Genomic DNA, 16,416 nt, shown 5'->3' with positions numbered 1-16,416 from the left:
GAGCCATTTAGCCAGATTCTATTTTGTTTTCTTGGGGATGCTGTTTTTATTTGCAGACTTCCAATCATATTGCCTATTCTTTTCTTAGCATTTTGTTGTTGTTGTTGTTTTTGTTGTTTTTGTTTTTGTTTTTTGTTTCCTTTAAGGATATACGGTTCAGGGTTATAAGTTCTGCAGAAAGTCTGGCTCTCTTGGTTTGGAGGTTTATGACCAAGTGCCCCTCCCCCACTCCTTTGAGGAAGAACGAAAACTCATTAGCGTTGTGTTTATGGAAGGGGCTGGGGAGGGAGCTATGATAAGAACATACTTGGGGAGTTCTTTTTAAAACACATTTTTTTTCCTTCCACACTTACCTACATTCATATCATTCCCAGTTCTAAAAAGGCCAGTATCTGATTTTGTTTTGTTTTGTTTTGCTGTTTTTTTGAGACACTCTGTGTAGCCCTGGCTGTCCTGGAACTCACTCTGTAGACCAGGCTGGCCTCGAACTCAGAAATCCACCTGCCTCTGCCTCCCAAGTGCTGGGATTAAAGGCAAGCGCCACCACTGCCCAGCCAGAACCTGAATTTTATTGCCCTTTCTTAGGCACGCAGTGGGGGTGCACACCTTTAACCCCAGGAGCAGCAGAAGCAGGTGAGTCTGAGTTTGAGGCCTGCCTGGTCTAACAGTTCAGGGAAGTTGGTCCCGGTATCAGGTGTTGTGACCCTTTCGCGATGGCAAAGAACTCCTTCCAGGAAGTACAGCCAAACCCAGTCTTTTAAAATGTTTCTCAAGAGGACGCTCTGGCTTAGTCTTTGTAAAAGTGTGTCAACAGTTTTTTTCTTTTTAAAGTTATCAGAGGGGCAGAAGGATTAAACCAGAAGATTCTTTGTGTACTGGGAAAGAGGGAGAGATTCTTGGCAGCTATTATGTTGCTGGTCGCCATTGCAGGTCTTAAATCCAGCCGGGAGTGTGGCTCAGTGGTAAGAGCACTTTCCTAGTATTTTTAAAGTCCTGGATTCGACCCCTGACTCCCTCCCGCCCGGTATTAGAGAAGCTGAGGTATTGGCACAAGTCTGCCACCTTGGCACCTCAAGAAATGTGCCAGGATGCCCCGGGCGTGGTGGCAACGCCTTTAATCCCAGCACTTGGGAGGCAGAGGCAGGTGGATTTCTGAGTTCCAGGCTAGCCTGTTCTACAGAGTGAGTTCTAGGACAGCCAGGGCTACACAGAGAAACCCTGTCTCGAAAAACCAAAAAAAAAAAAAAAAAAAAAAAAAAAGAAGTGAGCCAGGACTATCAGGAGTTCAAAGTCTCAGTTGTACAGTGCCTTGGAGGCCAGTCTGGGCTACGCAAGACGCTGTCTCAACCAACCAACCACCTAGGGGTTCAGTGACAAGTTCTTCTCATGCTGAGGTCGCCACCTTCACTCTATTCCTCTAACTAGATCAAATGCCAAGGCTGTGCAGCAAAGGCAAGATTGAGTCCCGGAAGTCCATGAGAACTGTTCTGTCCATTTCCGGTTGCCTGGCCCTAGCAGGTGCGTGAGTGTGTGTGGGCCCCGCCCTAAACTTGCTTCCTTGCAAGCCCATTGGTAGGATCTCTGCTGGCCCGCCCACCTGTTGGTATTTAAGGCTGGGCTGGCTTCATTCTGAACCAGTATGCCCAGGAGGTGTTTCGCTGGAGAGAGACTTCTTCCCTGAGGATTACCCACGTAAAGGTACAGATTTCGGATAATCCCATCTGCGTTGTTCATACCAGGATGACTAGCTGAGGGTTGAATGTCTAGATTAGGCAAATCAAGACTTAAATCTGACACCGAGTTGTAGTTTGCCCCCACCCCCCACCCCCCCGCCCGTAAACCCCAGCGCGTCAATGGGATTTTTCTAGATTTGATGACATGGTGGGAGTCTGTGACTGTGGTCACTGGCATTTTGTGTCTTTTTGAGTACTGGGGCTTTGCACCCAAGGCCTCCCCAGCCCTGTGTTCTTTTTCTACTTTAAGACAGGCTTGAACTCAGGCAGATTGGATTTGTAATCCCCCTATCTCTGTTCCCTGCGTGAGTAGGAATCCATTATCTATACCATCAGGCTAGAACCAGTGGTCTTAATGGTGATGCTTGCTGTGCGCCAAAACCCCCCAGTATCGTGTTTTGAGTGTTTCCAAGTGCCCTTTCTTTCGTCTGTGAAATGGGGGAAAACAGGAAGGGAGACTTACATCTAATGGTGTCGGTCGGCAGGTAGGCAGTGAGACCTTGGTTTAGAACCCAGAAATTTAAGTCAGTGTCAAGGGCAAACAGAGGTGTTCTAATAGGGGGTGACCTTATACTTAGTTTGCTTCAAAGAGTATTTGATTTGACCTGGAAGACCTATTTGGGAAGTGATTGCTGATTTTTATTCTCTATGGTCTTGAGGCCCAAACCCTTCGTAATAAATTCTATTGGTGAAGTGAAGTGGGACATGGCTTTATTCCTGCCAGAGAGGCCCAAACAAGAGAAGTCCGTCAACGAGAAAGTGGTGATTTTTATCGCCTACTTTAGTTTTCTGCACAAGGTTATTTACTTATTTATTTATTCATTTATATTTGAGACCAGGTCTCATCTTGCTCAGATTTGCATTGAACTATCTATCCTCCTGACTCAGCATTCCTAGTCCTGTTAGAACTATAGGCATTAATGGGATACTTGGCTTACCCTTTTTTTTTTTTTTTTTTTTTTTTTTTTAAAGCAGAGGGAACATAGACTTTATTAAGGAAATCAGAGAAAGGACTCCCAGTGTGGTAGAGGTTCCGAGGTGAATACTTATTTTAAGACAAAGTTTAATGGCATTCACTTGCTATGTAGCCGAGGGTGGCCATGAACTCCTAAACTTCCTGCCTCTACTTCCCAAGTGCTGGAATTACAGGTGTGTGCTGCCTTCCTTGGCTGTAAGAGGATTTACATACATGAGTTAATCAGAGAACTAGTTGTGTAGCCCAGGCAATGGAGAAACTGTCCATCCCCCAGTCACAGTCTCTTGGCCATCTGGGATTTCAAGTGTCCCCAAGTCACCATGTGGAGTTCACACTGGCATAGACCATGGCCCCAGTTCATGTTTTTTTGTTTTTTGTTTTTTCCTTTTTAGTTTTTCTTTTTGGCCTGGGACTCAGAGAGATGCCCGCCTCTGCTGCTGGGATTAAAGGTGTGAACCAGTTAACCTTGTAGATGTTGTAAATGGGATCTGAAAATTGGACATACTTCCATATCTGAGTATCTGCAGCAGATAGAGATGGTCTATGTTACTGTCTGAGGAAATGGTTCACTTAATAACTGGGCCACTTGTTATTCTACTGTAACCATGGCCAGAAGGTTACAGAAGGCTCCCGGCAGGTGATACACTTTGCCTTAGGTCAATTTTCAACTGGTTTCCATGTTAGGCTGGTCTTCTTGTTCCTTGATTATTTGGTCCCTAAGTCTAGAATGACATCTTGTCCCTGAATAGGAGGTCCTTGAAGGGGGCATCTGTTTTCTTCATATTGTGGGTGGAAGGATCTCAATATGTAGATCTTTAATTATGTAAGTTTATCCCCGGATTTTCCTCCACGTATGCAGGCTCTCTTTACTTAATATAAATATTTAAGGACAGGTGTGGTGGTACACATCTTTATTCCTAGCACTAGAGAGGCAGAGGCAGGTGGATCTCTTTGAGTTTCAAGCTAGTCATGGCTGCATAAGGAGAGCCTTTCTATAGCCTAGGATGACCTTGGATTTCTGATCCTGTGACCTCCGCCTCAGATTCAGGCATGATGGGTGTGCCCCAGCTCACGTGATTTTTATTTGTATTCTGTTCTGAGTTTAATTTTTCAGATGCTACATTTCCAGGAAAGAGTATTGGCTTTTTGTGTGTGTGTTTTGCTTCGTTATATATTTACAGGCCACTAATTTTTAATTACACAGAGAAATCTATCTTACTTATCTAAATTATATAAGAAAGTTGAAAACTTTTACCACAAAAATGTTCTGATTTTTTTTTTTCTCTTTCTGTTCAAGACTGAGTAACTTTTGTTGTGGGGGGTGGTCTTTCCTGATTTTCAGCATTCTTAAGGGTACGTCTGTGGTCTTGTGTGGTTTTCTTTTATTTTAGAAGGGGGGTACCTGTTTTACATCTTTACGTACGTAAAGCTTTCTGTAAGCGAACTTGGCAGACTTAGATTATTGTGTTAATAATCTCAGTGATCCAACTGCATGGGATCCTAGACTCGTATGTTGTTAATGTAAACCGCTACTTATATTGTGCAATTTGGCTGTTCAAAGTTTTAAGATTTCCCCTGTTTCAGTGAAGCTTTGGACGACCTTGCGTTTGCCTCTCTCACACTGCCAGGGAGATACCACATCTGTATGCAGCTGTGCTTCCTTGTGTTTAAATGTGATGAACATCTGCTTCTGTTAAAATGGAAGCTTCGGGAGGGCAGCGTTCTCGGCCGGTCTCAGCCTCGCTCTGTAATTACTACCCGGTTTAGTTGCTTCAGAGTTAGAAATGGACTGTAAATATTTACTAAGTGAATCAGGCTGGAGGGTTGGCCGAGGCCACAGTATAGCTTTGCATCCTGGTGTCCAGAGAATGACTGAGTCATGTTCTGGTGAAAAAGAAGCTTTTCATATAGGACAGAAGCTCTATGGTTATTGTGTGGCTGGAAGGAGGAAGGGTCTGGAGGTGACACAGAGAGAGGAATCAAGAATGATGGGATAAGGGGAGGGGCTTGGGTAGAGGTGTGGCCTGGGAGGACAGTAGGTTACTCAGCACCTTTGAGGGGAAGCTTGAAGGAAGTATAGAGGAAAGTTGGTACCTGACTTGGGATTTTTATGTTTTCTTTGAGACAGGATTGAATATAGCTCAGGTTGCTCTTGAAGTTCCTGTGTAGCTGAGGCTAGACTTAAACACTAGACTCCTGCTTCCAGCTCACTCTCTGTGCTGGCATTATAGGATTGGGTTACCAGCTTTTGTTGTTTCTGTGTAGCCAGGGCTGGCCTTCAACACTCCACCCCCACCCCCCCTCGGTAGCTCAGCTAAGGTGGGTTTCAAATTTGGCATCCTGTCTCAGGCACCTGAGCATGCACTGAGATTACAGTCCTGCTTGCAATACAGGCTCTGGGAGACTGATTTATTGAGGTAGGGCATCAGGGAGTCGGGGCTTTTTTGAACTCTTGATCTTTCTCCCTCTATCCTCCAAGTGCTGGGATAGCAGGTGAGCGACATCATGCCAGTCAGGGGTACTTATTTATTGTTTTTTTGTTTTTTTGTTTTTTAATTTCTTTAGAGAGAGAGTGTGTACTAGCCCACATTTGTGCCATGGCATGCACATGGAGGTCACAGGACCACCTTTCTAAGTCCTGGGGATTTAACTCCTTCTGTCCAGTCTAGTTTGGCAGCAAGTGCTTTTCTTTGCTGTTGTGCTTGTTTTGTTTTGTGTTGTGTTGTGTTTTTGAGAACACCCTCTGTAGACCAAGACGGTCTTCAACTTGTGCTGTTCCTCCTGGCTCTGCCTCCCACATCGACAGGCCCAATGACTGGCACGGGCCTCCTTCCTGGCTGAGTTATGTACATTTTAGAAACATTTATTGCCTTCTGCTCTGTGGAGAGAGTCCTGGTCAGGACCCTGATTTTTATGATCTTTCCTGCCACTTTTAAACCTTTTATACATTGTTCTCTGTCTTGGAACAGAGGCATCAGCAGCTGCACTCAAGGGCATGGCGGGAGTCGTGACTTCTTGGTGACCAAGTGTAGTATTGATGAGACAGAGTGGAAGAAGGGAAGGTGGTGTTCCAGAGCTCTTTGCGGCCGAACATCCAGGAAATAGGGTGTCAAATGTGTTTTCAACAGGGCATGATACATGCCTTTAATCCAGCTCGTGGGAGGCAGTCAGGAGGGCCTGAGCAGAGTCCAGCCCTAGGAGAAGTGATAGGCCAGCCTCGTCTGTCTAACTAAGCAAGATTCTTTTACTCCAAGAAAATTACATTATTACCCTAATAAATAAATTCCACAGCTGAGAAAAGATTAATAAATAATAAATCCATATTAAAGCATTAAAGCTTTTTTTGTCTAGTTCTATTACGTCTCTTTCTCTTGGGGACTCACCATGTATTACATGTTGCTACTTGATATGGGTGCTTGGAACCTGACTTGGATCCTGTTGATTAGCAGCAGGTTCTTTTTTGTTTGTTTGTTTGTTTTTTGTTTTTTGTTTTTTGTTTTTTTTTTGAGACAGGGTTTCTCTCTGTAGCCCTGGCTGGCCTCCCAACTCAAAGATCTGCCTGGCTCAGCAGGTTTTGAAGGCTACCAATAGAGCCATCTCTGTGGTCTTCTGAGGATCCAAGTGGTCCACCTGATCCTGCCAGTGTCTGTTGTAGGTTTTTATTCTAAGAGACACTGGGGTCATGAGGCAGGACTGTGTTAGTAACAGGTTTGAATATTGATCCAGTGGGCGCTGGTGTGTGCAGTCAGCGGGGTGGTGCAGGAAACTTGGGGACCTTGGACTGAAGCCCCCAGCTGATTAGCATTCACCAATCTTTTACTCGGTGATGTTTTTATGAGCTGTTGGGATGAGGGAGATGACCTGACAAGAAAGGGTTCCCAGAGGCCATGTGAACACTGGTATGGAAGGTTGAGGGAATCAGAAGGGTGTAGGGACTGAACCACAGATGAAGAGGGTTTCAGCTCTGGGTATGATGAATGAGAAAAGAGATTGGCCTTTGATATTCTACTGTAACCAGGGTCAACCCCTTTCCCCCAGGCCTCACCATGGCCTCCTTAAGTCATTGTTATATTATTTATATTTTGGTTCTTTGTTGCCTCCCCCCCACCCCCCCAGTTATTTGGGGGTAGTAGAGCTTGCCTTTAAGTCCCTGGTCTCTCTGATTCCACCTGTCAAATGCTAGGATATAGGCATGAGCCACCACACATTCCAGATCAGACCTTGGGCCTGTGCATGCTAGACAAACACCTTCCCAAATAGTGACAGCCCCAGGAGCTGTTTTTATTTTTATTTTTATTTTATGTCTATATCTTGCTGGGTAGCATAGGCTGGTGGGGAATTCCATATTCTGGCTTAGGGGACTATTCCGTGACTACAGAGGTATTCCACCACACCTGCCTGTAATACCTAAGGCCTGATTTCCAGGAAGGGAATCTCTACTTCTGCTCTCCAGTTCCCTTCTGTCTGTCTCTGAGAGATAAGCCCCGAGGGACAAGGACTCATTGTTCTGCCTCCTGTGTTTACAGCCGCTGGCTTAGGGTGCCTGGGCCAGGAGGTGGGGTTAGCTCAGACCTGAAGCCTCTATAGTTATGGAAATATGTATCATTTCTGCAGATAATCTGGATAATTGCATGCCATTATTTCTTAGCATGCCCATGTCCCTTAACATCTTAATTTGTCTTTTGGCAGTATTGGGGATGGGAACTCGAGCCCCTTGCATGCTAGGAAGTGCTGTACCACTGAGCTACACCCCCAGGCCTGTTTTGCTTTGAAACAGCAAACTGCTTCGGCCTCCTAAGTGTTGAGGATTTTGCGTATCCAGCATCATAATTGGTTCATTTTGTCACTATTTTTGAGACAGCATCTCATGGAGTACAGGCTAGCTTAGAACTTGGTATGTAACCCAGGTCATCCTCGAACTCCTGATCTCCCTGCTTCTGCCTCCTCAATGCACTGTTACACTTTTAACTATTGATTTATAGAATTATTTTAATTATTAATTAATTGATTGACTGAGACAGAGTCTCTCTGAAGACCAGAGTGGCCTCACACTTAACAGAGATTCACCTTCCTCTGCCTCCTTCAAGGCTTGTTCCTTCACAGCCCTTATTATTTGGAGACAGGGTCTCAGGCTGCTCAGACTGGTCTTGAACTTGTAATCAGTCCTCCTGCCTCAGCCTTCTGAGCAGCTGGGGTTACTGCCCTGAGCCACCAGGTGAGGTTTAACCTTTCCTTTTCTAGGTGAGGAAATTGAGGCTGAACAGAGATTAAATAATAGTTCAGGATTATTTAGGATGATATTTAGAATTAGCTCTTAGTGGTGGAGCCTGAGGATTTGAGTAGAGGAGGATGCGCCTGTCCAGGCCACAATGTCACATGCCCTGGGAGAGAAGGGAAGGCGGGCAGGGTTTTTGTGTGAGTGTGAGAAGCAATGGAGGCAGAGGCAGGACTGGGGGAAGCCTCAGTCTGAGAACACTGTTGGCTGATATGTGCAGGATTTCAAGTGAGGGTCCTGCCAAGACATGAGACGACAAGAGCTAGGTGGTGGCCAGACCCAGAGGTTAGCCAGGCCAGCCCTGGAAGCTGTTCCCTCTTGCTCAAGGCAGTGGGAAGCCACTGAGCAGGGTGGCAGGCTCTGCTCTCCACTGGGAAAGCATGAAGGCCAAGCTACACAGAAGCTGAGGAACATGGACAGGGTCACAGTGTGTGACGGGAGCAGGGGTGGGGACGCAAGGTCCCCGGCTGGGTTGAGAGACACAGAGGTAGAGTTGAGGTTCGGGATATTTTTGAGGTGCTTGGGATGCATTCTGGGGTCCTAGCTCCATCCTCAGCTCCAAAGTGGAAAATACAGAATTTGCTGATAAATACATTGTCTATATAATTTCATAGAGCTATTTGTGGGGAAGAAAAGTTTATTGATTATAATCCAAGGTGGCACCATACATACTTGGCAGTACCAGAGTATTCCTGTAGCTTTAAATAATAATAATAATAATAATAACAATAATAAATGTATTATATTAATAACATAATTGTTTATATAATAAATAAAATAAATAATCATCATTATTAGTTGGTTCTTTGAGACAGGGTCTCTATAGTTTTGGAAGTCCTAGAACTCACTATGCAGACTAGCCTGGCCTCAAAGTCACAGATCTGCTTGCTTCTGTGTCTGCCTTCAGAGTGCTGGGAACAAAGATATGCACTGCCATGGCCTGTTGTTGTTGTTATTATTATTATTCTGAGACTGGATTTTGAATTAGCCCAGGCTGGGCTCAGATTTGATGTTTGGCTAAGAATATCTTTGAACTTTGACCTTTCTGCCTCTATATTATTATTATTATTATTATTATTATTATTATTATTATTATTCTGAGACTGGATTTTGAATTAGCCCAGGTTGGGTTCAGATTTGATGTTTGGCTAAGAATATCTTTGAACTTTGACCTTTCTGCCTCCACTTCCCCAGTTCTGGCACTGCAGCCAAGGCTACCATGCCTAGCTGGAGATGGAACCCAGGGCTCCTGCAATACAGGCAAGCAGCACCTGAAATGTGTTCCCTCCTCTTTCTGTCTCTTCTGAGGCAGGATCTCAAACAGTCAGGCCAGCCTTGGATGCCTTCCTGCCTCCAAAGTGTTTTGGTTTGAGAGTGTGAAGAGAAAATGGATCTCCATTGAGATGGTGGCCGGGATTGAATTCAGTGCTTGTGTCTTTTCTCTGTCCTCCCTTGTCCCGTTGGGAAAACCTGTTGAGCCGAGGAGGTTTTGAGAGGGGCTTCCCTGGAATGTTGTATGTATAAATATTTAAGGCAGTTCCCATGAACATTCAGAGAGAGGGCACCCTTGTGAACTAGCAGTAATAGAGAAAGGGGCAGTTGTGTCTGTGAGGGGCAAACAAACTTGTGCAAAGGGCAGATGTGCTTAGAATCAACTGGTGTTCTCAGCCCAATCAAGGTTGATTTAGTCAATCAAGTCGGATTATATCTCAACCTCTATTTAAATTGAGCTTTGCGCTTAGCCCCTCCCTTCTTGGTTTGCTTGTAAAAACCAGCAATCACATCTCCTCCTGTATTGTTCCAGGCCAGGTGGACTGGCTGGCTCCTAGGATTTCCAGGTCCCAGCACCGCCTTCCCTCCTGAAAGGTAATTTCTGCCATCTACTTTTCGCTTCACATTACTGGGTATTTTCAAAACGGATGGCTTCCATGGGGTTGAAATTTAGGAAGGGAAAGTGGAGTGCCCTCCCTCGGCTTTGTTATCTCTCCTTAACTTAGTGTTTTCAGTCTAAGGAAGAGTGTTGCCACTGCCTCCCTCTCAGATGCCCTTTGTAGTTTGTAAATGCAGGTTCGGACTAACTTTTTCTGTTTCCTGCTGCCTGCAGTTTTTCTGGTTTTCCTGTCCTTCACACTGAGTTCTTTTGAGCGTCTGCGCCGTTTCTGCAGCAGCTCCGGGGATTTCGTTTCCAAGCTGTTTCTCTATATCTGTTCCACAGTGAAATAAATACTTGGGAAAGACTGTACATTTCATCTGCACTTCCAATTAGGACTTAGTCTCAAGAAAGATAATTTCTGTAGATGTATATACAGAAAACCAGACTTGCTCTTGTTTTTGTTAGATTTTCGGATACAGGAAAGGATCTGGATAGAAAATCAGATGTTAGTTTAAGGAAGCGGCCTGCTAACACTAAGATGAAATCAGAGATAATGGCGAGTGAGTTTATAAGCGCACTTTGGGAAATAGGTCTTGTGTGTGTGTAGGGGGGTGGTGGTGGTGTTTTGGAACTGTGAAAAAGACGAGAGGTGGCTGAGGTTTGTCGGGTACAGGATGTGGATTGGGACCTGAGTTTGGCTACACGTGCAGATCCCAGCAGCAGGGACGGAAAAACCGGGTCCCACTCTGCGTGGCTGCGTCCTCCGGCACCTGATTCCTTTAGAGGTAGCGCAGCCTGGGAAGTGAGTGATGGCGAAGCTGGGCTCCGCGTGGGCGGGGCCAAGGCCGTGGAGACCAACGTTCGATTTTTCAGTTTCCACTTCGCCCAGGAGTGGGGAGTTCTTAGCTGCTTATTACGAAACCAAACGTCCCTCGGGTTCTTCTGTGACTTTCCGACTTTTAATTGTGTCCCAAATCAACGCGAGGCACGAGCCTCCGCATTCTAAGGCAGGAATTCCGATCTCTCCATGTCCCTTGGAAAACACGGTATGTGTTTGCAAGCTCAGCCGTCACTGGCAGAATTTTGCAACGATTTCCCAGTTTTGTTGGCACGTCTCCAGGAGGGAAGGTTCTTTGTAATTCTTTGCTCAGACATCAGGATCTCATACAAACCTCTTAGCAGATAGATCAGGGAAGGCAAATCCCTTTCAATTTTAAGAGCTACAACATAGTAAGTCCCCCTCCCCCTTATTTGTGGTGGTGGGAGGAGAGGGATGAGAAACAGTAACAGACCATCTGATGCCAAAATGGCTTAACAGAGTATGGCTTTGTGAGGGCATGGAGAACCGCCCCCCCCCTCCCTTTCTTCCTTTACTCTGAAAATAACTCAGTAGCTACAAGGTCTGAGAGCCCGAGTCTCATTGTTCTTAGCCAAATGATTGTTTGTCAAAATATTTGATTGTTTCCCTGTTGCTGCTGAGACGTTTGGACTTTCCTTTCTGTCCCATCTCCACACTAGGGTTTTTAACTATCAGCTATTGTGTTTACAGTATTCAAGGCTTCAGAGTGCAAAGGTTATCCATTAACATGGGGACTGAAGCTCAACCTCTATCCACTTTACTTGGTCATAGTTTTCTTTGTTTTATAGCAAAGCTCCCCTCCCTCGTTTTTTTTTTTTTTTTTTAATTTGGGGGGGTCAAAGTTAAATGAAGTCTTCTGCTTATGAATGCTTGCTGAGCTGTTGCGTTTTGATCGTGAATATTTATAAGGCTTTAACCTTATAAATATTATAGTTTATGATATTTATAGGGTAAATATAATACTTTAGAGAAAGATATTAATCTGTGGTGAGAAAAGGAACCCTAGTACTAAAAATGATCAATATCTTCTGGGCTTGGATGAGAATCAGGGCTGGCTTAAGGATCTACTTCCAGCGATGCTAATTAATTGTGAGTAAGTAATTGATTCACTTCCTTTGAAAAAAAAGACTAACGAGACCATATGTGGGTTGGTAGTTCTATGTAAAATGACAGCAAAAACATTCTACAAGGCAGGTTCTTGCCCCTTGCTAAGCTGTCTTCTTGAATTCTTCTTCCTATTTATTAAGGACTGCGTTGCTTACCAGTTCCGGTCGGTTCTTTTTTGTCCCGTTCCCCCCCAACCCCCACGCTTCTTTTTGATTTAGGAAATGGGTATGTATGCTTTTCTTGATGTTTTCCCACTTTTTGATACACCGAGGGCCAGCTTGAAAAAGAAACAAACAAGTTGACTGTTCGGTGTTAAGCAATAAATCTATTTTACATTTGAGTTCATTTGCATTTTGGAGCAGAAAAATTATTGGATGTGATTGTGGCCGCCATAGTTCCTCCCTGGGGCTTGCTTAAAACGGGACATCAGTCCCAGGCCTTTGGAGTCAAACCTTTTCCTGTCTTATCTTCTTTCATCTTTAATACGAGTCAGGAACAAAACAGAAGGGAAACGCTTTAAGTGAGATGGGCATAAAGAAGTGTGTGGTTTTTGTTTTTGAGCACACTTTTAAGCCTAGTTTCACTCAAATGAATTTCTCTGCAAACTAAGATTTATTAGGTACCAAGTCCAAATTCAGATATGAAACTATAATAGAAACACAAGCCCAGGGTGTTAAGGAAGAAATAAAAAGGCTTTTTGAAGATAACAATTTAAGAGAAAATTTATTCTTTTTAGGTCTCGGACCTTCCTCACATTGACTCTCTGAAAGTGTTAACCTTCACAACACCTCAGAACACCGCTATCCTGTGAGCTCCCGAAGCCAGTGGCAAGGTTGGTTTATTTTTAAATTTTTATTATTATTATTGTTGTTGTTCGTGATTCTGGGCGACCGGGGAGTTGGGCAACCGGCCCCTCCCCTCCTCTTCCCTCCCCTCCCGGGGCGCACCTTGCAAGGGAGGGGGAGGCGGCGAGGGAGGACTGGCTGTGCGCCTGCGTGCTGCGTTTGCAGCCCCCCCCTCCATCCCCAGAATACCTGTCACTGGAACCGCCCGGGCGCGAGCGCGCCACGTTAGGCCGGATGGCGGGACACGGCGCGGGGCGCGCGTGCGCGGGAGCCCACGGGGTGGGAGTGGGGTGCGCGCGCCGCTCCGCGGGGCTCGCGCCTCGGGGGGTCCGAGGGGGGCGTGGCCCGCAGCGGTGGGCGGGTCGGGGACGCGCTTGCGCACACGCGCGGTCACAGAGGGGGCGTGGCCGGGGGCGGGGCGTCAGGCGGCGCGGCCGGGGGGGAGGGCGCAACAGCTGCTGCGAGCACTTTCTGCCCCAACAGTCCCCCCGCCGGACGCCGGCCGCCCGCCCGCCCGCGCAGGGACCCCGCGCCTGCACTGTCCCCGCGCGGACGAGTAGGGGGCGCCCGCGCCGCTCCCTCGCCCCGCGCCGGAGGTGAGCCCGGCCCCCCGGAGCCTCTGTGGGGGTGGGGGTCCCGGCGCCCGCGGCCGTGGGAGGCGGGCATGGCGCGGCCCCGTCCCGGTCCCCGCGCCGTCGGGGCTAGCGGCAGACGCACAAAGGCCGCGCCGCCTCTGCCGCTCCTTCAGCCCCGCGGCTGGGCGGTGCAGCCGGACGGCCGCAGGTAAAGGGGCGCCGGGGCCGCGTCCCCACGGCTGCGGCCGCGCGTGGGGCTGGGAGGGACGGCCGAGACAATGGCCTGCCCGGCGCGGCGTGGCCGTCGGGGGTCCGGGCCCCTGCGGGAGCTGCGTCCTGCCAACCAAGGAAGGTGTTCGGTTTCACTCCCAAACTTAGAACGTCCCGCAAACTCCCGTGGGAAGTTCGTGCGGGTTGGCGGGAGGCGGCACCGCACATCCGAGGGCGCCGCCCCGTGCGCCTCAGTTTAGCCTCAACGCGAGCGGGCGCGCAGTGAAGGGCGCCCCCGCCTCAGACCCTCGGCGCACGGGAAGCGCATTCTTGGGCGGGGAGGGTGGGGGTGGGGACAGCGGGCGGGGATTTTTCCCGAAAGGTTTGCTTCCTGAAGTGAGCCGAAGTCCCGGGGGCCCACTTCTGGGACCCCCAGTGGGGGCCGGTCCGCACTCACACAGTAGTAGAAACTTTTAAACTTTTTATTGTTTGGGTCGGGGGCTCGGGGTGGTCGTTCCCAACCTTAAGGGCTGTGTCCTGTGAGCCTTAGTTTCTTTCTCTGAGAAACAGGCATTCCTGAGCATGCGTTGATTAAGGGGCACCAGCTTGGGGTCCAGGGCTGTAGGGCACCATGTGTACCCCAGGATCCCGTGGCCAGTTTCCTGGTTTGGGATGGGTTGGAGCCATTAAGTTGTATGTTTTAAGAGGCCTAGGTCTGATTTAGTTCAGGTTGATTCAATTATGTCTTCATCCCTTTTGAGGTGGTTGAATAACTTGACATGAGATTAAGGCCAACAAAAGAGGAGGCAGGGTAGCCACAGCTGCTGGCCATGCCTGGCAACTAGGTAGGGGCCTCAGGGGGCCTTTCACCTCTCTTTGTAAGAGAAAAACGTCCACAGCCTTCTTGACTACTTTTCCCAGAGTAAATCGACCACCTTGGTACCAAATTGGATATCAGATGTTAAGTTTTTGTTTCGAGAAGGATTAGTAACAGGTCTAGTTTCAAAAAAAAAATTTTTTTTTTTTTTTTGTAGTGACAAGTGCAGAGAACTAACCTTACTGCTTTCTGTCTGGGGAGTGTATCTATCAGACCACTAGTTGGTGCTTAGTTACTGTGCTGAGAACTTTTAAGGTGTGTCCTTACTGGTAGATGACTTTTCCCCCTCCTGCTGGAGAAGTCGTATTTATTTTAGATACTGTTTTTTCAAACCTGTGGAGCCTGGTGGTATATTTAGGCTATCTGGTTATTTTGGTTTTAATTTTGAATCCTGATTTGATTGAGTCCCTCCACCATGCTGCCAGCTTTCCAGTTATGTAAGTATAAAATCCAAGAGGCAGTGACCTCTGAAGACTGAGTTGTGGATAGTTAGCATTAGTCATCCCTGGGAACTTCCATATTTTGGCTCTTTAGACTGCACCTTGGTCTGTGTGCAGGAGGAGGAAGCAGGGGGAAGACCTGACTGGAGGAAGGCCACGTTTCTTTACTCCTTTCATCCTCACTCCATCTCCACACTTTGCAGTGTGATTTCCTTTAGTGGGATAACTGGCAGATTGAAAAGATCGACACTCCCTGATTGTCTTGGCTTCGCATTATCCCCTTTCACTTCTTACTTTAAAAAAGGAACTAAGATACCACTTAGAAAAGTTTTCCCTTTATGCTGAAGAATCTATTTTAATAATAGCTCTCTCTCTTTTTCTCCCCTCCCAGGTGGTAGGGGAGGGAGAGGGGGAGAGAAAGTTCTGACTCTGGCTTCTTCACGGGGGAGGGATTTGCATTTTCTTTGTTAGCCTCCATTTTTGGCAGAGAAACTTGGGGTGGATAGGAGCCCCTAATCCTTTCCAGTGGGCTTGTTTTGGAGGAAATCTGAAAATAAGACATAATCATCAAGTCTCTTATAAACTGATGAAATAATTGAGGCCTACAGTGGCCCTCGTGACTCAGGCTCTGTCTCCTGGCAGATAAGTGCTAATCACTTTTCTCCCTCAACATCACTTGAGTAGGAAATGCTGTTTTGCCACAGCAGGGCTGCCATCCCCCACCCAGGAGCCCTCTTCATTCGGAGCTGCCTGATTAGAGCTGGGGTTCCAGATGAGCTCCTTTTTCACCTTATCAAATGGCAGGCTTTTCCTCACTCGTTCCAAACATGATATTGGTTGACAAGAACTTTGGAGTAGTTTTAATGACCCTTGACTGCCTAAAACACAGGACGTCATAAAATATCTGCTGTGTGACTGCTGTGAACACAGATGACTGGGGCCTTCAAGTACTGCATAGGAAGCTGGGTTTCCAGGCGGCTAGAAAAGCATTATTCTTCGATTATTCAGTCTCATGTATGCTGTGTGGCCTGCATTTTGGATTTTTGAGGTCACTAGCTATAATTTGTTTTAAATGGCTGGATCCTGATTCCTCATTGCAGTTTTAATTCCGTGGCTATGTGTGTAATTAATAATCTGGAAAGTGGAAGCTGAGACATCAAAAGTGGCTTTTCCATCTTTGGAATCAGAAAGAACAACTTCAGGCAGTTTGGGTAAACTGTTGACTATTAGTATCAAAATGTAGTTAGTAGATCACAGCTGAGCGTATGGAATCATTTCTAATTTAGGGTTATCAAAAAATAAAAACCTGGAGGACCAGCTACTCAAACTGAATTAAAGGATTTCTATCCTAATAAATATTGTGAACCAGGATAGGTTTAGCTACAGGCACGAAAGCGAGCTGTGAATGTGGAGGAGCCTCAGATCTCACACTTCACCTCCTGATTTTTCGGGGAATGGCTGTTAACTAGTTTAAATGCTCGTGGAGGAAGGTGTATTATTACACAAGGGAAATGTCTTTGGCCTTGCTGTGTAGGGCAAGTCTGGTGGAATATCACTTAATGGCCTCCTTGTGGGGGCACTGTAGAAGGAGCTGAAAAGCTGGCCTTTCAGTTAGGTGATCTGGATTAAGGTTCTTGGCCAGCCAG

At 46.8% G+C, this 16,416-nt stretch overlaps 1 protein-coding gene across 10 annotated transcripts in view; it reads left to right on the top strand.

Moving 5' to 3' along the window:
- The window catches only part of Zfp217 (zinc finger protein 217), a 43,035-nt gene that overhangs the window by 7,366 nt on the left and 19,253 nt on the right, over positions 1–16,416 (top strand). The window contains exons 1-2 of one of the 10 annotated variants that reach the window (XM_006499430.2): positions 1,499–1,518; positions 12,560–12,655. The gene's annotated coding sequence lies outside the window, so the exon portion shown is untranslated. Of the gene's footprint in view, positions 1–1,498; positions 1,519–1,636; positions 1,699–9,752; positions 9,851–10,736; positions 10,904–10,960; positions 11,088–12,559; positions 12,656–13,074; positions 13,452–14,499; positions 14,768–16,416 lie in introns of those variants that run through there. The other 9 variants (NM_001159683.1, XM_006499434.3, XM_006499427.3 and 6 more) reach the window with 9 other exon arrangements.

This window comes from Mus musculus, chromosome 2 (assembly GCF_000001635.26).
Source record: "Mus musculus strain C57BL/6J chromosome 2, GRCm38.p6 C57BL/6J".
NCBI lineage: Eukaryota > Metazoa > Chordata > Mammalia > Rodentia > Muridae > Mus > Mus musculus.
The sequence above is the reverse complement of the archived record's forward strand: the minus strand, read 5'-3'. Positions and strand labels throughout refer to the sequence as shown.